This window comes from Myodes glareolus, chromosome 5, assembly GCF_982192425.1.
Source record: "Myodes glareolus chromosome 5, mMyoGla1.1, whole genome shotgun sequence".
Classification (NCBI taxonomy): Eukaryota; Metazoa; Chordata; class Mammalia; order Rodentia; family Cricetidae; genus Myodes; species Myodes glareolus.
The window spans coordinates 107,420,578-107,448,252 of record NC_142030.1 but is presented as its reverse complement, the minus strand read 5'-3'; positions in this window follow the sequence as shown (position 1 = coordinate 107,448,252).

The following is a 27,675-nucleotide window of genomic DNA, read 5'->3' as shown; positions in this document are numbered from 1 at the left end:
TTTAGTGTCTAGTTTCTTGAGTTCTTTGTATATTCTGGAGATCATGGGGGGGGTGGGAGGGTTGATGGAAGGGGAGAGGGTTAGAGAGAAGGGAGTAGGGGAGGAATGGAGAAAGCTCGGTTGACCGGGATGGGGGGAAGGGAGGAAGGATGAATGTGGGATCAGGGAAGAATATATTTCAACTAAGGGAGTCATATTAGAGTTTACAGGAAACTTGATTATATATGGGATCCCAGGTCCAAGGAGAGATCCCCAGATTGTTCTCTGGACAGAGGAGGGGGTGCCTGAACCGGCCTTGGCCCGTGACCATACTGATGAATATTTTGCTTATCACCATAGATCCCTCATCTGGCGTTGGATGACGATACAGATGGAGGCCCGCGTTGGAGCACGGAACTGAGCCCCCCAAGATCCAAATGGAAGGAAGAAAATGACGAAGGACTGCGAGGGATACTATCACCCACTGATACAAGGGGTCGGATCTAATGAGAGTTTACCAAGGCCAGATGGACCGTGACTGAACGAGCATGTGATCCAACCAGATTCTCTGAATGTGGCCGGATTTTCTGAATGTGGCTGGCCTGCAGTCTTTCCGAGAAGCCATTGACAATGACACTGGGACTGGTTTCCTCTGCATATACTGGATTTTTGGGATCCAGTCTGTTTGGATGCTCACCTTCCTGGACCTGGAGTGAGGGGGGAGGAACTTGGACTTCCCACAGGGCAGGAGACCCTGACTTCCCTAGGGGACAAAGAGGGAGGAGGAGAGGGAGAGGGGGAGTGGGAGGGCGTTGGGAGGAGGGGCGTAAATGGAAACTTTTTATAATTTAATAAAATTACAAAAAATAAAAAATAAAATAAAAAAAGCTCATATATTGTGAATTTTAAAATCTGTTACCATATTTGATAGGAAAGAAACATGATAGAGGACATGAAGAAAACTGTCCAAAGTCATGCACCTGGCACCAAACAATTTTCCTTAAACTCTGTGCATTTAGCCACTTGGCGAGATCATGTCCAAGTTCACCTAAAGATACATAATCAACGATACTCACTGTTTTCAGTGACACTAGCAGAAAAGGGAAATGTTAAAATGGTTTAAGATTAGGAAATGCTCAAACAAACTATGAAATATTCATATATCTGAGTATCACAAAAGTCCAAGCGATTCTATGAATAGTTTATTGTTTTATGGAGAATGCATTGGATAAGATGTTAAGTAAAGCTTATTTACATGGGAAGATAGCAAGGTTTAAGATTCATAGACAAAACATTAAAGGGAAAAATACTAAAACAAAGAGTAATTACAAATTGTTCTCTAAGCATTTCTTATGCATTAGAAATGAGAATGTGTAATGCCCTGTAATAATAAATAGTTAAAAGTCTAATGTTTTAAAAAAATTACATCAGCAAAATAGAATCCATTTTCATACATAATAATTTCACATCTCTCTATGACCAGAAAAGTCCTTTAAAAACTTCAAAACTGAGTTCAAGTGTCAGAGAACATCAAATACCCTAGTGACCACATTGAAGTGACTAAGGAGCATTGTGAGGAGCCGGAAAGACAGCCTAGTGGTTAACAGTACTTCCTGCTTTTGCAGAAGAGTTGAGTTCAGTCCCCAGCTCCATTGTCAGGCAGCTTTCTATTGCCTATAGTTCCAGCTCCAGAGAACCAAATGAGAAATTTACTGAAATTCTTCGAAATTCTTCTAGCCTATGCAGGTGTCCACACATATACATGAAAATGTAAAATCAAATGTTATTTAGAAGGAGGGGGAGGAAGGATGAGAGAAAAACAAAGAAGGAGAAGGAGGAGAAGGAGGAGGAAGAGGGGGAGGAGGATTATAGAGTTTACTTAGAACAACCTTCTTCTTTAGCCACTGTGAATTGTTACAACCAGGGGAAAACACCAATCTGAAGTTTATGCCTCAGGTGAACAGGAGAAGAGCACATGTACAGCCGGTTTTCTGGGGACTGGAAATCAAGAGGCTGCCCAAGGGACCCATTCCTGTCTCACTGTACTCAGGATATATCCCCTACCAGCATACTTGGGACAGCTCTATGGTATGTTGTGCTAACAGAGAAGCTACAATCCTTCAAGAAGGAACAGCAGATTGCAACTACGGAAAAGAAATTCATAAAAATTTGTCACTGGGAAGGCACACACATACACACACACACACACACACACACACACACACACATCTTAAAACAGATGATTATTCACAGAGATCATCGAAAGTCACAGAGTCCTTGGCTTGAACAGCAAAGAGAAGTCTTTCTCTCCATGTCCTTACTGTCTTGGAGAAGTGGCTTGTTTGTCTCACTTGAATACATATAGCAAAACCTGTTACATTTATTTTTATTTATATATTTATATTTTTAAAATTATTTTTATAATAAAAATAATTAGAGAAATGGGCCCAATCATAAGAATAAAACATGTATCAATAATTCAACCCTTAAAGAGACAAATACTTATAAAACTCCTAATAAAAATTGAAAATAGTCAAATAAAGGAATGAACTATAATAAACTACACAATAAAGAAAAAGTAACAAAAGAGACAGTATAGAGCAGTTTGGTTTCCGTCCTGGGAGTCACGACATGTGGATCATATATCGTATATCTGCATATCATATATTTACATTAGGATTCATAACAGTAGCAAAACTACAGTTGTGAAGTAGCAATGAAATAATTTTATGATTGGGTTACCACAACATTAAGGGTTCACAACGTTAGGGAGATTGAGAATCACTGGGATAGAATAGGATATCAACAATGAGTCAGAGATCATAAGACAGGTGGAGATGAAAAATACTGTAACTGAATTGATAATGCACAAGGTATTTCAATAGCTGTCTTTATTTACTCAATGAAAGAATCAGTGAAGACAGGTTATTTGAAACTATTAGTATAAAAAGCAGAAAAAAAGGAATAAAGAAAATTGAAGAAAACCAAAAGGATCCTTAAATGAGAATCAAGTAGAACAATGTGCTCACTGTAGGTTCCAGAAAGAGATGGGCAGAGGGGAAATAGAGGAGAGATGAAGCAATAACCAATATATTTCCAAAGTTGAAGTGGAAAGAGGTATCTAAATTCAAAAAGTTCAAGGGAGTCCAACTTGAATGAATCCAAAGACATGGTAATCAAGCTTTCAAAAGACATGAGAAAAGTGACTGACAGACTCAAGGGAACTTGCTTAAGATCATCAGGAAATTTATCAGTAGATATTTTAAAATGCTAGAATAAAATATAATGAATACTCAAAGTGATAGACGAAAGAATGTCAAACAAATACACTGGCAAAATCAACTTTTCAAAAACAAAGAAGCAAAGAGTTTAGATAAGGAAATCTAAATGCATTCATAGTCACTAGTCATGCTTTAAGTGAAATGGCTGGGACCTTGCTCCATGGTAGATATTAGAATAAAATAATTAAAAATAGAAAAATTGCTAATGATGGTAAATAGGAAAAAACAGAATCCTGAATATTATAATGGTGACATGTCAATGACTTTAAAAATCAAGCATGTAATCCAAAAGATTAAAAGCATGAAAACTAGCAACTATATAACTATATTACTGAATAAAACATGAGAAAATGCAATTTGTGAGGGATGTGATGACCTAATATTATTAATAATGATATAAGTTGTAGTATACTCAAAGCTGACTTGTTATTAATTCTAAAATAAGTTGTTAAATCATCAGGATGTGTGTGTGTGTGTGTGTGTGTGTGTGTGTATGTGTGTGTGTGTGCTGGTCCTCTTATCTACTTTGTTTGTCGCAGGGTTTCTCTGTTGTTGTCCCTTTCATGGTGTTGCACACTTAAAGCTCTCTAACCTGTAAACCCCTGGTTTCTCCTTTCCTACGCCCACCTTGCTGTAGGACCCTATGAGCTATCTTGTCTGTAAGCTCTGGACCCCATGTCTCCCACAAGCACACTGCTTCAGCAAATGTTCACAGAGAAACTCACTTTGGATGCACCATCAACTCACTAGAAATTCTCAAGACAATAGGTCAACAAATCACCATACTCACCAAGCCAACAGTGACGCAAAGAACACCATTTTTATTAGAGATTTATGCTCTACTATGGCACTACAAGATTAGGAAGAAGTCCTTAGTTTCAACCAAGGAAAAGAAGGGGTTGAGGCATATTTTCAAGACTCCTCATTTCTGAAAGGACTCGCCAAAACTAGTTTCTGCACAAATAATTTTTGTTCTAGGAAGGGTCTCACACCAAGTAGTTTAACTTAGAGAAATCTGAGGTAGCACTTGAAGATATCTATGTCATTCTCTTCCTTCTCCTGAAATGCAAGGAAAGTAGGTGGAGCACCCTTAACTTGCTCATTTCCCATCTAGAGAGGAAAATAATGAATGCCCATGCCCAGCATCACAGTTCTTCATGGATGTCAAAATAATTAGCGCATGATTTCTTACTCTTCAGATTGACAGGTCTAGTGTAGTGTGACTACTTTGTGGGAAATGAGATTGTAGTTTGAGCAAGCAGGGCATACCTAGCAACCTCTAATGTAGCACAAAACAAATAAGTAAATAAATAAATTGTTAAATAAGTAAATAACCAAAAAGATTACTAAAGCCACACCAGCCTGTTTCTTCCCTCACCCCCACCCCCAAGAAAGAACTGGAAGAAATTTTTCAAACCATAAACTAATCTTGGAGAGTGATCTCTCATGAGGAGCCTAGTGAGGAGCTACTGGGAGTAGTATCTGCCCAAAATAATGAACAATTACAAATGACATGAATGGAATATTTAAGAAAAAAATGTTGTAAACAAAGAAAGCTTGGTGAATAGAGATGTATAATTTGCCAGACATAGTATTAAAAATAGCTATTACAAGGTGCAAATAATTATGGAGTTGACCTAGTCTAGCTGCCTTTAGGGGCATGTATCATAAGCTTTTGAGGTTAGAGTCTGTGATTCCTGGTGCACTGTATGATTTTAAGTTTCTGAGAAATGGAGTGAAGCATTCAGGCAGTGAAGAATTCAAGCTTCCTATATCTCTGCATTCCCTAGAAGTCAGTGAAGCACAAAGAAGTTTGACTGAACTTGGTTGGAGGAGGCCGCTTGGTCATTTCCTGGCTGCCCAGACCCTTAAATAATCACACAGAAACCATATTATTTCAATCAGTGCTTAACCTATTATCTCTAGCTCCTTATCAGCTAGCTCTTACATACTAATTTAACACATGTCCATTAATCTGTGTCTTGCCACGAGGCAGTGGCTCTCCCAGTAAAGTTCCATCTGGCTCCAGCATGGCTACATGGCTTCTCTCTGACTCTGCCTCCTTTCTCCCAGCATTCCATTTAGTTTTCCCCACCTACCTAAGTTCTGCCTTATTAGGCCAAGCCAATTTCTTTATTTATTAACCAGTAAAAGCAACACATAGACAGAAGGATCTCTCACACCAGAACAGTTAGTCTTAGACATTAATTTTCTGTACCCTGCAGCTTGCAGATGTCATTGAATCCTGGAAGTTGCAGTTGTATTCTTCCTGGCAACTGCCATAAATGTCTGATAAGAGAAGAAGTCTGATTGCTTGCAATAAATTTGTCTCAGGCTCAGTCTTGATAAGACTTACAATAAGATCCATGGGAATGGCAAAATCCTTACTGCATAAGACCTGAGTTTGGATTCCCAGTGTCCATATTAAAATCTTCCCATATTGGCATGTGCCTATAATCCCAGTGCTTGGGAACACAAAATAGGCAGATCGTTGGTACTTTCCAGACTGCCAGTCTAGTCAAAACAGTAAGCTTTATGTTCAATAAAAGAACCTATCTCAAAAAGTAAAGTGAAGAGCAGTTGAGAAAGACATATAAGGTTAAACACTGGCCTTTATATATTGTGTGCGTACACAGACACACACACACACCACACATTAACTATTAAAGATGCTTACCAAAGTCAAGATAACAAAGTAAAGAGAGAGTAAGACAGAGGGACACACACAGAGAGAGAAAGGAAAAGAGAGAGAGAGAGAGAGAGAGAGAGAGAGAGAGAGAGAGAATATTTAAAAGTAGCAAACAGAAGTTATTAAGCTAATAGAAATATGCTGAAAGTTCACACACACACACACACATTTCATGGCATACTCAATCACAGAGAAGTGATAGTCAAATGCAAAGACAGATCTTCAGGGAGTCAGTTCCCTTCAGTTTTTTTTTATTATTATTTGTTCAGTGCTGTTATCTAAGAATTTAAGAACAGATTCACATGGGAGCTCCAAAACAATGCTATTAAAGTTTGGAAGAGACACTCAGACAAAGAAAGTTTGTGAATCTCATTAGTTCACTGAAGCAGGAACATGGATAAGAGAAGGGGGAAGCCATGCTGCCTGAATTAAACCAGTATGGAGACTTGGACACCAGTCACCTGGGAAAAAGGAAGCCACATGGAAGGAAGGTTAGATTTAAAGAAAGAGTGAGGCCAAAGTGTGAAAGAAGCCCAGGTATTAGGGAAAGTGTGCACAGGAAAGCAATTGAAGAAAGTGATAACTTGCACTTTCTGGATTATTCAAAGGTGGGGAGAATTACAGAGTTGTGCTTTTGACTCTGTTAAAGATAGCACTAGGAGTATCGATTCTGTAAAGCAAAAGTGCATTATCTTATTAAAGGGATATCTATTCCTCCTAACCCTTTAGAATTGCCTTTTTAAGGAGTGGTCTGTTGTCCTAGTGATGACTAACACCAAATGAATGAATTAAGGTAGGAGACACTGGCATGTTCCCATCTGAAAGCTGATTCCATTTTCTTTCTTTTTTTTTCTGAGGAGGCAACATTTTTTGGTTAATGGCCTTTCAATGGTGCTATAATATCACCAGAGATAAACCAGGCAACATATATTTAAAACCAACAAAGCAGAGGAAATAAAACTTAAAGGATCTGGGGTACACTATCAATCTTACCAATATATGTTTAAAAAAGGATGAAGAGAAAGAAACAGAAAGGTGACTGAATAAGATCATGGTCAGGAATTAAAGCATTTCAGTGTAACCACTGTGGGAAAAATTCACCAGGGCTTACTCGCTGAAGATTCATCGCCTACAGCATAAAGTGATTTCTTAGTGCCAGACTACTTAAACCAGGAGCAAGAAGAGACTCTTGTTCAATACGATCTTGGAGAAAACACTTTTGAAAGCAATTCTTCTGTTCAAATGCCTATGATTTCACAGGTCTCCTCAACCCAGAATTGTGAAAATTCTTTCCCTTTGTGGTCTCTTGGTGGGCTTGCAGAGAAGGAGGAGGATGTGCAAGAGCAGCCAAAGACCAGTTCTCATGCTGAGGCCACGCAGGATGACCCACAAAATCAGAGCTGTCTTCTGTAACTATTGAGTAATTCTGTAATTTGGCTTCAGTTTTGGTTTTTGGAAAGTGCCTGTGTTTGGTCATTAACATTTAAAGTTAACTTTTTAAACAAAGAAGGGTACCCTTTGTAAGCCCTGAAATTGGAGAGTTGCTTTGTTTTTGTTTTTGTTTTTTTTAATAGCTGTGAGATTGCTTCTGTATGTATATAATACGGTAAAATTGAAACAGAACATAAACTCTGAAACTTAAGGAGAAGCAGCTGATTTCAAATATGTCCAACATGGCAGTTCTTCTCATTGTTAAAAGTGGGCAGCAGCAGATACAGAAGAAACCAGGATATTGCTGACCTTCCTGAGATGAAAGCGCTCATGAGAAGTTAGTAAACAGAATTTGACAATGCCTAAATAAATGTCTATTCCTAGATGCACGGTGTTATAAACCCTGTAGTGTTAGAAGTATTCATGGTAATCTTTTCAAATGAAGGTAAATAACTTTTGAAATCCAGAATATTCTTTTTTTAAGCCATTATGAATTTTCATGGTGAAAAATTGGTATCGGGCAGGCATTTTCTGTACCTTTATAGTACCACTCCAAAGGCTAAGAGGTGTGACTGAGAGAAATAAGGCTGTGCATGGAATGGCCAGGGTACAGAATGAGGTATGTATACCCCAACTTTATAGGAATTTTTTAAATATCATTTTTCTTACTAGAATGAATGTTTACCTGGCCTTTGAATGCTGATACCTGGCTAACTAGGACATTGCCCAGATAAGTGTCCTATTGTCCCACCAACAGTTCTTTCACTTGCATATACTATTGTGCTGCCATAAAAAAGAAAAATATTGAAGATATTTTATATTTTATAAAAAGTTTATGTGTTGCTAGGGATGTTTATGCTATGCTGTTTCAGACAAAATAAAAGAATTCTGTTTGAGGCAAAAAAAAAACTTACTAAATTGGTATGAATAAGTAGACAGCCATTGAGCCCTACATGATGACAGGTGACAGCAAGACCCATAAACCTACTCTAAGCCACATCATGATGCAAATGTCAAAAATCAAAAACAAAGAGAATCATTGTCTTAGTGTTCTGTTGCTGTGAAGAGACACAATGACTATAACAACTCTTATAAAAGAAAACATTTAATTGGAGCTGTCTTACAGTTCATAGGCTTCGTCCATTGTTAATCCTGGCAGGAAGCACGGTAGCATTCAGGCAGACATGGTGCTGCAGAAGTAGCTCCAGAGTTCTATACCCAGACCCTCGGGCAGCAAGAAGAGAGAGCACTGGGACTGGCTTGAGCCTTTGAAATCTCAAATCTCACCCACACTGACACACTTTCTCCAATAAAGCCACACTTCCTAATCCCTCTCAAGTTAAGGCCACTCCATGACTTTCAGATATATGAGCCTATGGGGATCCATGATGACCAAACATTCAGATATATGAGCCTATGGGGGCATTCCTATTTAAAGCTCCTCAGTTTGGAGAGGAGTATGAGAAAGGTGGCTTGCCGCATATAGTCAACATCAATTTCAACATAAGCATGACTGGCTAAAAACATAAAAGTGAGAACTATGTAAAATTCTGATTTCAAACTAGCTAAAATTCTAGCAGAGGTGGGAGAAAAGCTCTAGCTGAGGAGTTACTGGCACTTGGTGGCTGCTCAGGGAGGGAGAGTCACTTTTCTTTTGTAATGTGCTTCGTAATAAGTGACACATGGCTCCAATGGATGGCCCATATCCATGCAATATAAGAAGTAGATATTGTGGGGAGAGACAAGATGGAAAGTAGGAGAAGTAGGCAGTGGATATGATCAAGAAACATTGTATACAGGCAAGGACTAAATAAAAACTGTTAGTTAAAATTAAAATTTAAAAACAAGAAATGATTTGACAACCAACAATGAGTCTGATGAATGGTGATTCAAAAGTCCTGAACAAAATGCTAACAAGAAATCTAATAGCACCACCATAACAGCATATTTCCTTCTGAGGTACTTATCACTGGTACGCAAGGAAAAAACTCCGGTTGTGAAATACACAACTCTAATAGAATAGGTACAATTTACACAGTACTATCAATAGGCGCAAGAAAAAAGTAATTAGTTAAAAGTTTTTGATGGAATGCAATATTGTTCCTTGGTGTTATTTTTGTCAACCTGCTTCTAGAAGGAAGAAAGCAGAATAAAGTGACATGGCCAGTGTAACATCATACTTAATGGTGAAAACAGAAAGTTTGTGCTCTCAAACCCACTCCTGATACTTCTATTCAACTAAGCAATTAAAGAGAAAAAACTATCCAAGTAGAGCAAGAAGATCTTCCCTTGTCTGTAAATGTCATGGCTCTTATGAACAGGAAATTCTAAGAGCTCAACAACGCTGCCCAATGAATGAAACAATTTGATGATTTTTCAAGAAATAAAATCAATAAAAAACAAATGTTAAATCTGCAGTTTAAATACAATCTATCCATAAAAGAAATTAGGCTGTGGTGGTGGCACACACTTTAATCTCAGCACTCAGAATGCAGAGCCAGACAGAGCAATGTGAGTCTCAGGCTATGCTGATCTACACAGTAAGCTCCAGGACAGCCAGAGTTGCATAGTGAAACCATGTCTCATAATAGGAAAAAAAGAGAGAGGAAATGATTTTTGGAAGGAACCATGCTGAGAGGGCTTGTGAGATGTAAAAAGTAAGGGTAGCCATGCTCATGTTCCATTGTATACACACAAATATAAAATTCTCAAAATAAGACAAGTTATTATTAAAAAAAACAAACAGTAAGCTAGGAATGGCAGTGCATGTGCATAATCCTAGCTCTTAGGCGACTGAGACATGAGGAAAACCATGAATTCAGAGCCACCCTAGGGTACGCAGTGAGTTTTGTGATAGCCTGAGGAACAGAGTAGGACTCTGTCTCAAAAAGGAAATGGTTGAAAGTTGTGAATATAAAGTTATAATAAAATACCAATGAAAAGAATAAAACAAGGCACACACAAATGAAAAGAAGGGACCATGTTCATTAGCAGGGGTCCAGTGCTAAGCCTTGTTCTCTCAGGGTGTTCTTCTTGTCACTCTGCTGATATACCACTGGTAAATTTTACAAATTATAAATAGAAATGAATTCTAAAATGAAATGCAACTTCAGAAACTACAGATAGCCAAGTCAGCCTGAGGAAATACCATCAAAGTTGTAAGCCTCTTACTTTCTAAACTCAAAGCATATCACAAAGGCAGGTGATCAAACTCTCAGTTACTGACACAATGACAGTCACTAAAGTTTTTGAAAAGTGTGTGTGTGTGTGTGTGTGTGTGTGTGTGTGTGTCTATGTAAGCATATGCACCATGTGCTCTCTTGATGAATATGGAGGTCAGAAGGGAGTCAGATCTCCTGCAAGTAGAACTACAGATAACTGTGATCTACCAAGTAGATACTGGAAACTGAGTCCAGGTCCTCTGAAAGATCAGTCAGGACTCTTAACCTCCATCTCTCCAGTTCTTGACAGTAATTTAGAACAGTCAACTATTTTAAAGAACACAGAAACAAATCCACATGGCTAATTTTTATAAGAATGATAGTTTATAAAACTTAGCAAGATTGTACCTTCAACATATGGTCATAATCATTTCAGTATAAAATAATGCTTTGCCTTTGAAGAGTACAATTAAAATTGAAAGGATGGGTGGGTTGAGATAGCTCACTGCACAAATACAAGGGCGTAAGTTCAAATCCCCAACCCCCACTTGGAAAGGCAGACATGATCATATAGTTCCAGAACTGTGGAGGGAGAATATAGGAGAATCCTAGGGTCTTATGGCTACAAGAACAGCTCCAGGTTCAGTGAAAAATCCTGTTACAAGTCAGAACGTGACAGAGAAGGACACATAGTCTCTGAATGAGTACACAGACATTAAACACACAGACACCCCCCCATGCACAACAATAAGGAATAGAAAAATCCCTAAATTTGCAAGAGGTCCAAAACTTTGGTTTTGTCTGTGCTTTACATATCTTATCTTACTGAGCCAAATACTTTAAGCTTTTATTGAAAAGTAGAAGCTAAATTAATACATAAAGTGTTTCTATATAGTTTTATGTGTAACGATGCTAGTTATTGCTGTCTCTTTATATGCATGCAGTCTTTTGCTTTGTATAAGTTTTCAAGAATGAAAGGTTTAAGAAGATGATTTTCCAAGCTTGTGTCCTCCAAACCAGAATTGTTAGTGGTTGCTACCTTTTCCCAGGATTGGGTTAGTGTATTCCTAACTGTATCAGGACTATTGGCATTGAGCAAAGGGATCAGCCATGCCTTAACACTATATACTCCATGCTCATCTGTAAACAGAGACTTAATTTCCAAACTAGTTCTCTGTAAATGTTTGTTACAGTTAATCATATTTTTGTAAGGCTTAAATATTGCTAACATTGAATAGAAGTATTTTCTCTTGGTGGCTGTATTGTGTGAAGCTTTATAATTAACTGCTGTTTGTGAACATTCAGAAAAAAATGCAACCCCTAATAAAAGAACTCCAAGAATAGTTTTTAGACACTAGGAAACCTCTATAGGACAGTCGGAAGTAAAACATAAGATATAAGATGCACGCTGGATAAGACTAATCTAATAGCCTCTTTTTATATGTCTTAGTTGCCTTAAGTTGTTTTTGAAGGATGTTATTCACACTAACTCCTTGACACTTGTTCCATACACACCTCAATGTGGGATCAGATCAGACTGATTGAGACAAAATTCATTCCAGTAATAAGCAAATCAAAATGGAGGAGATCGATAAAGCAAAGGAAATTCAGCCTACAATTCACAATCCCAGAGAACTGAGACAAGAAACAGGACTTTAAGAGAGACATACAGAGGCTGGCTCCGGCTCCCCCCTCCCGTCCGCCATCCCAGCTCCCATCCAGGTACGAATTCCTATATTTCTCACTTTCCCCTGGGGCCATAAAATTGTAAGCACATCCCGGAAAGAGGAAGTGCTTGTGCTTCAATAGCCTGCTTGAGGAAAGGTGGGCATTCTGTCAGTGAAGTCCCTGTCCAAGAAGGGAACCTGACCCAGTACCAGAAGTTCCAATAGAGAGCATTTGAAGTAAGAGATGGGCAGACGCCAAGGCAAGACCTCATCCAACAATCTGAAAAACAACATGAAAACACCAGCTCCCAAGGACCCTACAATAGAAGGACTTGAATACCTTAACCCAGAAGAAGTGGAAAAAAGTGCCATTATGAAAGCAATAGAGTCCCTTAAACAGGATATGAAAACATTTTGTTTTCTCCATTGATAGTGAACGATAGCTTGGCTGGGTATAGTAGTCTGGGTTTGCATCCATGGTCTCTTAGTTTCTGCAGTACCTCTATCCAGGATCTTCTGGCTTTCATGGTTTCCATAGAGAAGTCCAGTGTAAGCCTGATAGGTTTGCCTTTATAAGTTACTTGACCTTTTTCCTTTGCAGCTCTTAAAATTCTTTCTTTAATCTGTATGTTTTGTGTTTTGATTATTATATGGCAAGGGGATTTTTTTTTTATCCAGTCTATTCGGTGTTCTGTATGCTTCTTGAACCCTCATAGGAATATTGTTCTTTAGGTTGGGAAAGTTTTCTTCTATAATTTTGTTGAATATATTTTCTGGGCCTTTGTTCTGCAGTTCTTCTTCTTCAATCCCTATTATTCTTAGATTTGGTTTTTTTATTGTGTCCCAGATTTCCTGAATGTTTTGTGAAGAGAATTTGTTGGATTTGCCGTTTTCTTTGACCAGAGTGTTTATTTTCTCTATGGTATCTTCAAAATCTGAGATTCGTTCTTCTATCTCTTGTATTCTATTGGTTATGCTTGATTCTGTAGTCTCCGTTCGTTTACCTAGGTTTTTCCATATCCAGCCAGTTCTCGGTTTGTGTTTTCTTCATTGCCTCCATTTCAGTTTTCAATTCTTGAACTGTTTCCTTTACCTGTTTGATTGTTTTTTCTTGGTTTCTTAGGGTATCATTCACGGATTTACTTATTTCTTCAAACTTTTTGTTATATTTCTCATCTATTTCTATACTCATTTCTTCAAACTTTTTGTTATATTTTTCATCCAATTCTTTAAGAGTTGATACCTATACTCCTTAATGTATTTCACAATATAGAAACAGAAGAGTCATTGCCAAACTCTTTTTATGAAGCTACAGTTACCCTGATACCAAAACCACATAAAGACACAACCAAGAAAGAGAATTACAGGCCAATCTCACTCATGAACATCGACGCAAAAATTCTCAACAAAATCCTGGCAAACCGATTCCAAGAACACATTAGAAAAATTATCCATTATGATCAAGTAGTCTTCATTCCAGAGATGCAGGGCTGGTTCAACATGCGCAAATCCATCAATGTAATCCATCATATAAATAAACTGAAAGAAAAAAACCATATGATCATCTCATTAGATGCTGAAAAAGCATTTGACAAAATCCAACATCCCTTTATGATAAAGGTGTTGGAGAGACTGGGGATACAAGGATCATACCTAAATATAATAAAAGCTATTTACAGCAAGCCGACAGCTAACATCAAACTGAACGGAGAGAAACTCAAAGCCATTCCATTGAAATCAGGAACGAGACAAGGCTGTTCACTCTCCCCATACCTCTTCAATATAGTGCTAGAAGTTCTAGCAATAGCAATACGACAACATAAGGGGATCAAGGAGATTCGAATTGGAAAGGAAGAAGTTAAACTCTCATTATTTGCAGATGATATGATAGTATCTATGAGCGACCCCAAAAACTCTACCAAAGAACTCCTACAGCTGATAAACACCTTTAGTAATGTGGCAGGATACAAGATCAACTCCAAAAAATCAGTTGCCCTCCTATACACAAAGGATAAAGAAGCAGGGAGGGAAATCAGAGAAACTTCACCTTTCACGATAGCCACAAATAGCATAAAATATCTTGGGATAACTCTGACCAAGGAAGTGAAAGACCTATTTGACAAGAACTTTAAGTCTTTGAAGAAAGAAATTGAGGAGGATACCAGAAAATGGAAAGATCTCCCTTGCTCTTGGATTGGGAGGATCAACATAGTAAAAATGGCAAGTCTACCAAGAGCAATCTGTAGATTCAATGCAATCCCCATCAAAATCCCATCAAACTTCTTTACAAATCTTGAGAGAATAATAATTAATTTTATATGGAAAAACAAAAAACCCAGGATAGCCTAAACAATCTTATATAATAACGGAACATCTGGAGGTATAACCATCCCTGACTTCAAACTCTATTACACAGCTACAGTATTGAAAACAGCTTGGTACTGGCATAAGAACAGAGAAGTCGACCTATGGAATCGAATAGAAGACCCAGATATTAACCCACAAACCTATGAACACTTGATTTTCGACAAGGGGGCTATAGGTATGCAATGGAAGAAGGAAAGCATCTTTAATAAATGGTGCTGGCATAACTGGATGTCAACCTGTAGAAGAATGAAAGTAGATCCATATCTATCACCATGCACAAAACTCAAGTCCAAATGGATTAAAGACCTCAACATTAATCTGACCACTTTGAACCAGATAGAAGAGAAAGTGGGAAGTAGTCTACAAGACATAGGATAGGAGACCACTTCCTAGGTAGAACCCCAGTAGCACAGACAATAAGAGATTCAATGAATAAAGGGGACCTCCTGAAACTGAGAACCTTCTGTAAAGCAAAGGACACTGTCAGTAAGACAAAAAGGCTACCTTCTGACTGGGAGAAGATCTTCACCAACCCCTCATCAGATAAAGGCCTGATCTCCAATATATACAAAGAACTCAAGAAACAAGACACTAAAACTCTAATTAACCCAATTAAAAAATGGGTTGCTGATCTGAACATAGAATTCTCAACAGAAGAACTTCGAATGGCCAAAAGACACTTAAGGTCATGCTCAACATCCTTAGCGATCAGGGAAATGCAAATCAAAACAACTATGAGATACCATTTTACACCGGTCAGATTAGCTAAAGTCAAAAACTCCAATGATAGCCTATGCTGGAGAGGATGTGGAGAGAGGGGAACTCTCATCCATTGTTGGTGGGAATGCAAACTTGTACAACCACTGTGGAAATCAGTGTGGTGGTTTCTCAGGAAACTGGGAGTCAACCTCCCTCAAGACCCAACAATTCCACTCTTGGGAATATACCAAAGAGATCCCCTATCATACTACAAAAGCATTTGTTCAACTATGTTCATAGCAGCACTATTTGTAATAGCCAGAACCTGGAAACAACCTAGGTGCCCCTCAATAGAAGAATGGTTAAAGAAGGTGTGGAACATATACACACTAGAGTTTTTCTCAGCGGTAAAAAACAAGGACATCTTGAATTTTGCATGCAAATGGATGGACATAGAAAACGCTTTACTGAGTGAGGTAAGCCAGACCCACAAAGAGGAATATGGTATGTATTCACTCATAAGTGGATTCTAGCCATAATTAAAGGTCTATGAGCCTATTATTCGAGATCCTAGAGAAGCTAAATAAGAAGGTGAACCTGAAGAAAATCATGTACTTATCCTCCTGAAGATTGGAAATAGACAAAAGTCCCAGGTAACCTTGGGTGCATGGGGGTGTGGGTGGGAGGGTTGTTGGAAGGGGAGAGGGTTAGGGAGAAGGGAGTAGGGGAGGAATGGGGAAAACTCGGGGGAAGGAGATGGGGGGAGGGAGGAAGGATGGATATGGGATCAGGGAAGAATATATCTCAACTAGGGGAGTCATTTTAGGGTTTACAAGAGACTTGATTACAAACGGGATCCCAGGTCCAAGGAGAGATCCCCAGATTGTTCTCTGGACAGAGGAGAGGGTGCCTGAACCGGCCTTGGCCTATAACCATACTGATGAAGATTTTGCCTATCACCATAGATCCTTCATCCGACGATGGATGGCGTTACAGACGGAGACCCACATTGGAGCACCGGACTGAGCCCCCCATGGTCCAAATGAGGAGCAGAAGGAGGAAAACCATGAAAAAAACTCAGGAGCGCGAGGGGTGTGATCACCCATTGATACAAGGGGACTGATCTAATGAGAGTTCACCAAGGCCAGTTGGACTGGGACTGAACGAGCATGTGATCCAACCAGATTTTCTGAATGTGGCCGGATTCTCTGAATGTGGCTGGCCTGGAGCCTTTCTGAAAAGCCATTGACAATGACACTGGGACTTGTTTCCTCTGCATATACTGGATTTTTGGGATCCAGTCTGTTTGGATACTCACCTTCCTGGACCTGGAGGGAGGGGGGAGGAACTTGAACTTCCCACAGGGCTGGAAGCCCTGACTGCTCTTAGGGATAGAGAGGGAGAAGGAGTGGGAGGGGAGGAGTGGGAGGGTGTTGGGAGGAGGGGTGGAAATGGAAACTTTCATAATTTAATAAACTTTGAAAAAAAATAAAAAAATTAAAAATAAATAAAAAAAGAGAGACATGCAGAGATCTAATCAACATGGAAAGTAGATAAAGACAAAATCTCTTGAGTAAATTGGGAGCATGGGTACCATGGGAGAGAATAGAAGCGGAGGAGAGGGGAAGGTCGAGAAATGGAGAAAAAATATATATACATATACCTCAATAAATAAATAAATAAATATAGAGTAAATCATGGCAGCCTGTTGAGAAATAACTGAAGCCAATAGGTAATGGAGAAATGGTTTTTATGAATGGCTACTTAACATTATGGAAAAGCGTTCTAACCTGGACTCCTCTTTGTATCTGTTTAAAATATTTATCTCAATCACATCTATATTCTTCTTCAAGACTGAAGAGTAATGAATAGTGGGGAATACAATGATGTGGGAGTTCCCTTTGTGTGTTGCTTGTATTGGTTAATGATTAAAGAAGAATGTTTTGGCCTGATAGGGAAGAACTTAGGTAGGCAGAGATGACAAAATTGAGTGCTGGGAGGAAGAAAGCAGAGTCAGAGAGACACCATGGATCCTCTTCCTGAGACAGACCCTAGTTAAAATCTTTCCTGGTAAACCACTGCCATGTGGTGATATACAGATTAATAGAAATTTGTTAAATCAAGATGTGAGAGTTAGCCAATAAGAAGTTAGAGATAATGGGCAAAGCAGTGTTTTAATTAATACAATTTCTGTGTGGTTATTTCTGGGCTAAGCTAGCCGGGCAGCCGGGACAAACAAGCAGCCCTTCTCCTTGCAACAATACAACCCTCCTCGCAGGGATGGAAGCACTCTAGACAGACAGACTTTATGCCTCTCCTTTTGGCTATCAGATTAATGAAACAACAGACCCCAAAAACCTGGACCTAATCTCTTAGGAATCTCTTGTTGGAAGAAGGAACAATGAGGCCTAGTGCCAGTCTGAGGAGACATTACCAGCTTTTGAAGGAGAGACCGGAGATAATAACAGGTAGGACAACATGGCAGCCAGGACTGCTTAGCCAAGGACAGCCTTTGCCATCTACATAAATCTAAGCTTCATACCAGACCACGATGACAGTTCACTGAACATCATTATTTTTCATCTTTCCAGTGTAGTCCTTGCTTTTTGTTTTATCTTATTATTTGTTTGTTTAACTGGCCTATTGAAGTCAAAAGACTGAGCCTAAGTGATTGATGCTGATTTGATCCAGGCTCTGATTCTAACAACTCCAGTACACTTGTAGTTCACACAGTATCTAGATGCTTTTTTAGGTATCTACACAACAAGTCTCACTGTCTTACCAGGCCTGGCTGAGAACATTGCATGGTAATATCATGTGAATTTTAATGGAAGACATTGAGCCTCCTAGGAATTAGGCAGGGTGACTAAACGTCACTCAGCCTCTAATTGTAAAGAATTATCGGCCAGCAAACCCTGCATCTCAACCCACAGAGTCGAAAGAAATGAGAACAAAGTGATAGCACAAAAAAAACCACCTGTAAGGCACAGCTGAGTCAGATCAGGGGAGACTGTCCAGTATGGTGCTGTGGCCACTTGGTTCCAGGACCTGAGAGCCTGAAGCAAGGCAGTCTGAAGCTTGAGGAAAGCATGAAATGCATACTAAGACTCTGAGGACAAGGGAGAGTGGGGGAGAGTGTGCCAAGGCTTTAAATGTCATGCTATCTTAGTGGATTGGTATCTAGGGGTCTAGCCTCAAGTTCTTTTCTAAGACCTGGTGATATTTTGTTGTATAATTTACTCCCTTTGTGATATTATTATCTTTCATTAAGTAATTTTTCTATGATTTTCACTTCAAACACAAAACTCTCAAAAATTTACAATTTCTAAAAGATCCATTTATTTCTATTAATGTCTGTGTGTCTTGGCATGGGTCTATATTCATGCTTATGTGCATCTAAAAAGACAAGAATAGTGCATCAGGATTCCCTGAAGCTGGAATTACAGGCTCCTATGAGCCATCTGTCATGGGTGCTAGGACCTTACTCTGATCTCTGTAAGAACAGGATATGCTCTTAACTGCTGAGTGATCTAACATTTAAAGTTTTTGCTAGACTGGAACCTTAAACATACCAGCACTTTCTACTCTACTATCCAAAAAAGGTCACAACGAGAAAGAGGACATATCATTAGTTTTATATTTGTGTGAGGAGAAGATTAAAAATGAGAAGGAGTATGAACCACTCATATTATGAAGCCATTTCCCTCCGGATTTCCAACTTCATTCCAGTTGGCAAATCTGTATGAGCAAGTAGACGCAGCTAATATCATGCCCATCGACATCTGCCTACAAGGATTTGGAGATTAAGTTAAGACCAATAAGTTTTGGAAGTAACACTGTGGCCACAATTCAGTAATTAAACATCTTTGAGGCACAAGATGTCAAATAAAACATTAATTCTCTTAGTAACCAGCAAAAGGGCACCTCTGGTAACTAATATTTAACTGTGAAACACAAAACTGATTATGAAAATGAGAGCTCACCTTCCTACCAGTTCTCAGGGGGATGTATATATAATGACCTCTGGAACTCTGGGTAGCCATCCATTGTATACCTGGGTTTAGATACAAACATATGTGGAGTACATACCAGGGTTAGTGCTCTCAGAGTTTGCTAGCAGATGTGGAGAGATGCCTGCTAGATGTGGAAGAGGACATGCATAGTAGTCGTTATGTTTAGAATTAAGCTTAGAAATCCATGCTGAAGGTGCTAATCAAGGGACATCAAGACATAAACTCAGTCTGGAGACTGGCCAAGGCTTCCATAGGATGTGAAGACAGGAGCAGAATTCATATGTTAAGATTAACATGCTAACTGGATCTTAGATTATTGGATATCACTGAAATGAGCAATGAAAACTTAAAATAAAATTTAATAAATTTAAACCTTTTTCAAATAAAAATAATTTTTATTTTCTAATAAAAGAATTTAAAGTTATTATCCAGAGCTCAGAGATATCTAACTATTCTTTGCAATTTTTTAATGTCTTTCTTTTGCTAAATTGCTAGAAGTCATCTCTTCATGGAATGCTTTTGAAATAAAAATTTTAATTGACAGTGTTTGTATTATATGAGGGGAAAGAGGATATCTGGAGATATGTGTGGGCTATATAATAATAAAATCAAGTTAAATATGCTATGCATGTGTATTGTCAGGTCTCATATCTTTTATAGGGACCCTTCTAAGATCTTGGGTCTGAGTCACACACTTTTTTCTTCCCCTCCCTGATATCTTCAAACACAGTTCCTAGGATTTTCAGAGAGAGAACGCACAAGATTCTTCACCCTATCCTCCAGGAACCTCTTGCAAATCTTTACAGACATCTTTTGCTTGTTATTTCGCACAAGATTCTTCACCCTATCCTCCAGGCACCTCTTGCTAATCTTTACAGACATCTTTTGCTTGTTATTTTCACAAATGAGGAAACACCAATACCTGTAGTGGTTTCAAAGAAAATGCCCCACAAAGAGAATGATATTATTCAGAGGTGGGCTTTGTTGGAGTAGGCATGGCCTTGTTGGAGAAAGTGTGTCACAGTAAGGGTAGACTTTGAGGTTTCCTATGCTTGGGATACCACCCATTATCTGAGACCATTCCTTGCTGTAGGACTCTCAGCCACATCTCCAGGTTTACATCTGCCTGCATGCAGCCATGTTCTCTGACATGAAGATAATGGACTGAGCCTCTCAAACTGTAAGTGAAACCTCCCCAATTAAATATTTTTCTTGGAAGAATTGCCATGGTGTTTCTTCACAGCAGTAGAAACCTAAGACGACACCCAATGTGTCCATCCCGTAAATGTATGTGACTGCTAAGGATGGCATGAGAACGGCTCAGCTTCAATGTCAGTCATTCCAAGAGAGGGCTGTCACTCCTTCTAATGAGGAAGGTATCTCAAGAAAATACAAAAAGCAATCCTATGAGATCTGGTTGTGTTAACTTGTGGTGTAGTGGAAGCTGCCAACGCAGAGAGGAACTCAGGACCCGAGGACAGAAAGAACAATGGTAAGGATAAGTCTGAAGGAAGAGTTGGGAGAGTCTATCACATGCACTGGGGAAGGGAAGGAGAATGGCATTTTAAGAAGTCCTGAGAGGTTCTGAATGAACTGCTGGGAAATCCTCACATGTTGAGTACTGCAGAGATCTAGAAAGCACTTGAATGCAGTTTGAGATAGGTTGCTGTTCTTTTCATTTTTCCTTTTCCACATGAGTTGAAAGTACTCCATAGCTTTGATGTGGGATTTCCCTCTGTATGCTGTGACTATCATTGATAAATAAAGGAACTGCTTTGGGTCTATAGCAGAGCTATAGGGGAACAGAGATAGTCAGGGAAAACTAAGCTGAATGCTGGGAGAGAGAAGGTGGAGTTAGAGAGAAGCCATGGAGCCACCAACAGAGACAGACGTGCTGAAACTTTGCTGGTAGGCCATGACCTCATGATGATACACAGATTAATGGAGATGGGTTAAATTAAGATGTAAGAGTTAGCCAATAACAATCTAATGGACCAATCAGTGATTTAAATAATACAGTTTCTGTGTGATTATTTCAGGGCTAAGCAGCTGGGAACTAACTAACGGTCTCCTTGCTACACAGCTTCAAGGTAACTCTATTAGAAATATAATCGGTCATTTGTCTTGTTTCCATAGCTGTGACCTCCCAGGGAAATCCCTGTGTGTACTACCAGTGGACAACATAGACTGTAGATACACTTGGTGCCCCACACTGGAGCCAAATTAGGAGAAATCCTGGGTGCCCAATGACACTCTTCTGCCTTCATTTGCAGGTGCAGGGTCCTGTCTCTAGCATCATATTCCCTTGCTGTGCACTTCTGGAGCTTGCCTCATGCCCTATTTCCCACACCGCCTTACTATCTATCAGAACATTCTCTCTCCAGGACATGTTGTACACATCATCACCTATTCAGATGTGCTTACAGATGCTTTATAAATATCCTATACACTGGTTCCATAACATTTTCAAGGGAGGCTCTTTGGAGAGTCCAACATGTGAAAACAAATGAATGTCAATGACTTCCAGTCCCAATATCAGATACTATGGAAGTATGCAAAGGAAATACTTTGAAAGAAAGAAGACTTGCACCTGCATCCTTCAAATTATTTCTGACTGGAGACTTCCTTCAAAACTAAGTTTCCAAGAGCATTCTATTAAATAACATACTCACAATAATTTCACTGGTGTGTTCAGCTTATGGCCAAGGGCAGCTATAAAAATAGCAAATTACAGAGCATAAACTTACTAAAAATGTTATGAAATATTTTTAAATTAAAAAAATTGATTATGGGATTCTGGAAAATGAACTTGATACTGATCATGTGTATAACCATGTTGTGTCCCAATGTCAAATGTAAAAAATAGATGCACATGGTAGAAAGTTTGAAACAATTTTTTTATGTGTGTTGTTTTGTTTATGTGTATGTTTGAATATATACACATATACATACATGTGTAATTCATCTGAATCTGACTTGCTTATGTAATGGGAAACAGTATTTATGCTTGGTGTCTACTCAACTGTTAACAGACTTAGAGGTCACTGCAGTTGGACTTTTCCCACAGAATAAACAGTTTACAAAACTAACACAAAACAACAGGACTTTGATTATGAGGAAAAACAAAAAGAGAGACTACATCTTATGACTTTCTCTGGACGGAGACATAGCCTAGAAGTGCCTAGAAGGTTATTTATATATAATCTATATTTATATAGCTATATAGACTTTATCTTATTGCTATCTGGTTGAAGGATTTTAATAAAGAATAAAAACATTATCATTGTCCTCTGTTCTGAGAGTCAGTCCAAATGAGCCCATTAATCACCTGGAGAGAAAAATAATATCTTCCAAGAAAAACCTTCTAGAAGCTTTAAAAAGAATATAAAACCTGCTTAAAATGTTGCTTGGCATGATGGGGCCTTTGGACATTCTCCACTCTCATCCCCTGAGTGAAAGTTTTCTGCCAATGGACCTTTGTTCACTGTCTGCTTTCATCTCTCAAAATTCTACAATACACGATGATTCCTTTGGCCACTAACCACTTTCCACCCTTAACAGGGTGTCTTATGACAGTCATATCTTTGACCATTGTCTACTATCACCCCTTGGGAGTTTGCCCTACATAATGGCCCCTTTGGTCATTGTCCATTTTAACACCTTAAGAATTTCCTACACAATAGTCTTTTTGGCCATTGTCCACCCTTAACACTTGAGAGTACTCTACTCTATTTTGTAAAGAAGGACACCTAGTTTCTACATCATGCTTTGTGTCTCATCTAAATTATTTAAAAGAATATTACAGGACTTGGAAGCTGATAGGACTCTTGAAGGAGATTTTTTTTTACTAACATCGTTTTGTGTTCCTACGACTTGCCATTGGATTTGTTCCATTTTTATTGTGGCAAAAAGTGGACTCCTATCTATTGAACTGTGACCACTGAATTTGCAGAAATACTTACATTTCCCTTGATGTATGCACTTCTATACCTGGCTTTGGAATCTATTCTTCTTCCTATTTTGTAATACATTTCCTTCACGTGTACTTTGGTCTCTTTCTACTACTAGGCTAACCTAACTCAGGAGCCTTTATCTAAAATGAGTGACTCTGCTCATGTAATGGATTCTGGGTATCCTATTGCTATGCAATAAGGTAACTGCACTTCCAATATAAGATCAAGGATGAAATCTCAGCCTTCGAATCATGGTTATTTCTATTTGGCAGGAAGTTATTTTGCATAATGTACCGTTTCCTGAAGAGACTTAAGGATTCCCTTGTGTGTTTTGGCTTCTAATACGTTGTGACTAAGACAAATAGCTCAGTCATTCCAGGTCTTTCTATAGCCTTACAGAGAGGAAATATATACCATATCTGAGAAGGATAATCAAAAATACATCTTGGCTCTGGTCAACCAAGCCAACTGTGGAATCAAATATGGCTGCTGGGCTGGTAAGCTTTAGTACTGTCTACTTGAAATAAACTAGCATCACCTGGGAGGAGGGAAACTAAGTTGAAGAGTTTGTTCTATCAGACTGGCCCAAGGACATGTCTCTGGGAAATTGTCTTGATTGATGATTGATATGGGAATTTCTAATTTACTATGAGAGAAACCGTCCTTAGGCATGTGGGCCTGAATTTTATAGGAAAGCTAGTTGACTAAGCCAGAGAGAAAAGTCAGGAATGGGCATTCCTCTGTGGTCCCTACATAAGTTCCAGCTTAGCTCCTGTTCTGATTTTCTTCACTGATTGACTATGATCTGGAAGTGTAAGATAAACAACAACAACATAAAGTCTTTCCCCCACAACTTGCTTTTGGTCATGGGTTTATCAAAGAATTTAAAAGTAACTCGAACACATTCTAAACCTGACTTCCAGGAAACTTAGGAACTTGGCCCTCACTTGCCAGGAACTCTGGAATCGGATAGGCACACTGCACTATTCACATATTTGTGTATTTGTGGGGTGTGACATATGTTTGCAAGGACCACTCTTTTGTTGAAGCAGCCATTACACCCTCACTGCCAGCTGTATGTGTTTATGGCCATAGTGGAAGTAGTCTGGTAGTCTTAGGAGGTGGTAGAGCATATCAGGTATGAAAAGTTAACTGATAGACTCCATCTGTGCACCTGTAGGGTGTCATCCATTTAAAACTCACCGGCTCACCCAGTTGAACTTAGTGAAGTCGTACTTTGATCATTACTGGTGCCCTATCTTGTGGAGCAAACATTTGCTTGTATCCTTCTTTCCCAGAAAATGTTCACACAACACAAGGTCACTGTGAGATCAGAAAAGGCATGCTGTACCCTTTATTTGGAGTCCTAAGTTAAAAGGGGATATTTTGATCATTCACTGTTGCTTGTGTTAATATTCAGATAGAAGAGACAACTTACCCCTGTGTCCTTTGTATTCTGTTTTCCAAATGTGCTTTCAATTCTTACTGATTCTTGAATGTATCCTTTAAAAGGGAGATGAATTCTTGATCTACCCTAACTCTTAAAAAGAAAAAGATGAACTGCCTGAAAGCCTGACTTTATTTTCCTCTTTTACAAATAAAGTGTAAGCCTATATTTATGTGAAAACTGTTCTCAGAAAAATTAAATTAGTCTTTTGAAAGATATGACCAACAGCTGAAATGATTGACAAGACACCTGATAAGAACTCTGTTTTCTTGCAAATAAAATTAATAAAATTTTATTTAACCATTATAATTATTAGTGTGTGTGTGTGTGTGTGTGTGTGTGTGTGTGTGTGTGTGTGTGATGTGTTTATGTGGGTTTGCACATGCCATGGCACACTTCTATAAGCCAGAGGACAAATTTGTGGAGTTGCTTCTCTGTTTTTATACCTTTATATGGATTTTGGTTATCAAATTGACATTCAGAAGGAAGAAGAGAGGAAGAGGAGAAAGAAAAGAAGAAAGGAGAGGAGGAGGAATAGAGTACTAATCAGTCTTAGGGGGGCAGTTTAGAATCTCTTCCACTGAATCATCTCCTAGAGGAAATAAACTGATAAGTAAATGCTATGACTATCGACAGATAGAATACTGAAAGATAAATTACCCAAATATGAGGAGTTTTCCTTAGAGTCTTTGTTCTCACTGTGGCAAGCCAGAGCCCTGGAAAATTTATTGTCCTAAAGACAGAGAATAAGAGTCTAAGTTATTATCTCTGTGTATTGTTCATTTTTCTATTGTTATAATAAAACATTTGGATCTTGCATACTTAAACTTTTTTATTAATTTTGTTTCCAATAATTTATAGGTACTCCATCTTTAGACGGCCCTCCAGGTATCTAACTCCATATATTTGAGTCCCACTGATCACGTTTTGAGGGTTCTCAGTCAGTAACACTAAACACTTTGTACCTGTCTATAACTTACTTCAGTAGAAAACAGCCAGACTGATCAGATGCCCATATCTTAAATGATGTTAGAGTCTTAACTCTAAAATGAAGAGTATTAATCAGATAGATATTAGATATCAAATATTAGTAAATAGATATTAAATTCGAAATCTTGGAGGTCACCGAGGACAGACCACTGCGCTCAGAATCAGCAGCTTATAAAACGAAAAATTAAAACTGAGTGATTTGATCACTACTCAAAGGAGTGGGATCTAAATAATATCCAAAATTTCCCAAAAGATACAAGCAATATATAGCTATCTAAATTTTATTGGATTTTTACCTAGCAAAAGGATTATGGTAAAGAGAAAGAGTTTATCATAGTCCATTCCTGTAGAGACTATCCATATGGGCCTGTCTATCACTTATAAAAGCACGCCTCAAGAAAAACTGTTTCATCTAGGGATTATAGCATGCAGCCTTCGTAAAGAACCCATCAGTATGTGGTTCCTTCAGTCATTGTCCACCATTATTTGAGTTCTCTTCCTAGACAGTTGCCTCCCTCACCGCTGTGTATTTTTACTGTTAGAGTGTCTTTTATGACAACAGTCTTTTAGGCCACTTTCCTTTCTCCCCTTGAAAGGGTTCATCACAAAATGTTTTTTTTTTTTTTACTATTGGCTACACTCATTATTGAGGATGAATGCAATAGTTCATTAAATGCTGTGTCTAATCTTAATTCCTTTGAAGTATATCACTGATACCATGGAGTGAAGGTGAGCAAGACTGAAATCCTTGTGATAATTATACACAAATTATACACAAATAAACAAGGACATATGCCACATTCTCCAACAGCTTGCTTCTAAATTCACCAATTTATTTCACTGTGGGTTCAGTTAGGCTATCAGGCATTTAGTGCAGTAGAGAGACACTTACTTGGTATTCATAAATTCCTAAGGTGAGCCTTAGCATCATCAAAAATAAGAAAAACATGCTCGAAAGTAATCCAGGATTTTGACTTCCAATATTGTATATAAAAAATTGCTTGCTCTCATTAAAGAAATGTGTTTTTGTTTATTTTTAACTTTGATTTCTTCATCTCATAGTCTTACACTTATATTCCTTGCAGTTTACGGGATTATACACTTCAAATAACCAAACAGTTATCTGAAAGCACACCAACAAAATTGATAACATTTAAGTGAGTGTTTTGGGGAATATAGAAGCAGGAACAAGAAATTTAAAGATAGAGAAAAAACAATGAAATTTAATAATGTTCACATACACACTAACTCACAATTTTCACTTCAAGATATGAATTCTAAAGGATAACTTTGTACATACATAGGTAAAGATATTCATGTTTATGGAAACATGATATAATGTATAAATTCAGAAATATATATTTTTGATTTTTCAAGAGAAGGTTTCCTCTGTAGTTTTGGAGTCTGTCCTGGAAATAGCTTTTGTAGACCAGGCTGACCTTGAACTCACAGAGATTCACCTGCCTCTGCCTCCCAAGTGCTGGGATGAAAGATGTGTGCCACCACCACCGAGCTTCAGAAATACTTTTAAATGTCCAACCATAGGGGACTAGGTAAGTACATCTCATGTCCTACGTATAGCACCAGAAGGGGTGAGTTAGCTCTAAATGTTTAATGTTTACTAAAAGAACATTTTTATTAGGGACAAGATGAGAATGGCCAGGACATGTTGGCAGTATGAAAGAGGCTTCACATTGCTCTTCTTAGAAAGGTGGAGAAATATCACCAGTTCTTCATGTTTGAGGAGTGAGATAATTTCTTTTTCTGTTGCTGTAATAAAATTCCCAGACAAGAACAACTTTAGGGGGCAATAGTCATTTTCAGCTCACAGTTCCAGGACAGTCCATCATTGTGGAGAAGTCACAGCAGCAAGAACTCATCCATAGTCAAGAGCTGAGACAGATTAATGGATGCATGCTGGTGCTCAGCTTCCTGTCTTCACCTACACAGTCCAGAATCCCAGACAGAGAGTCATGCCCATCACAGTGGGAAGATCTT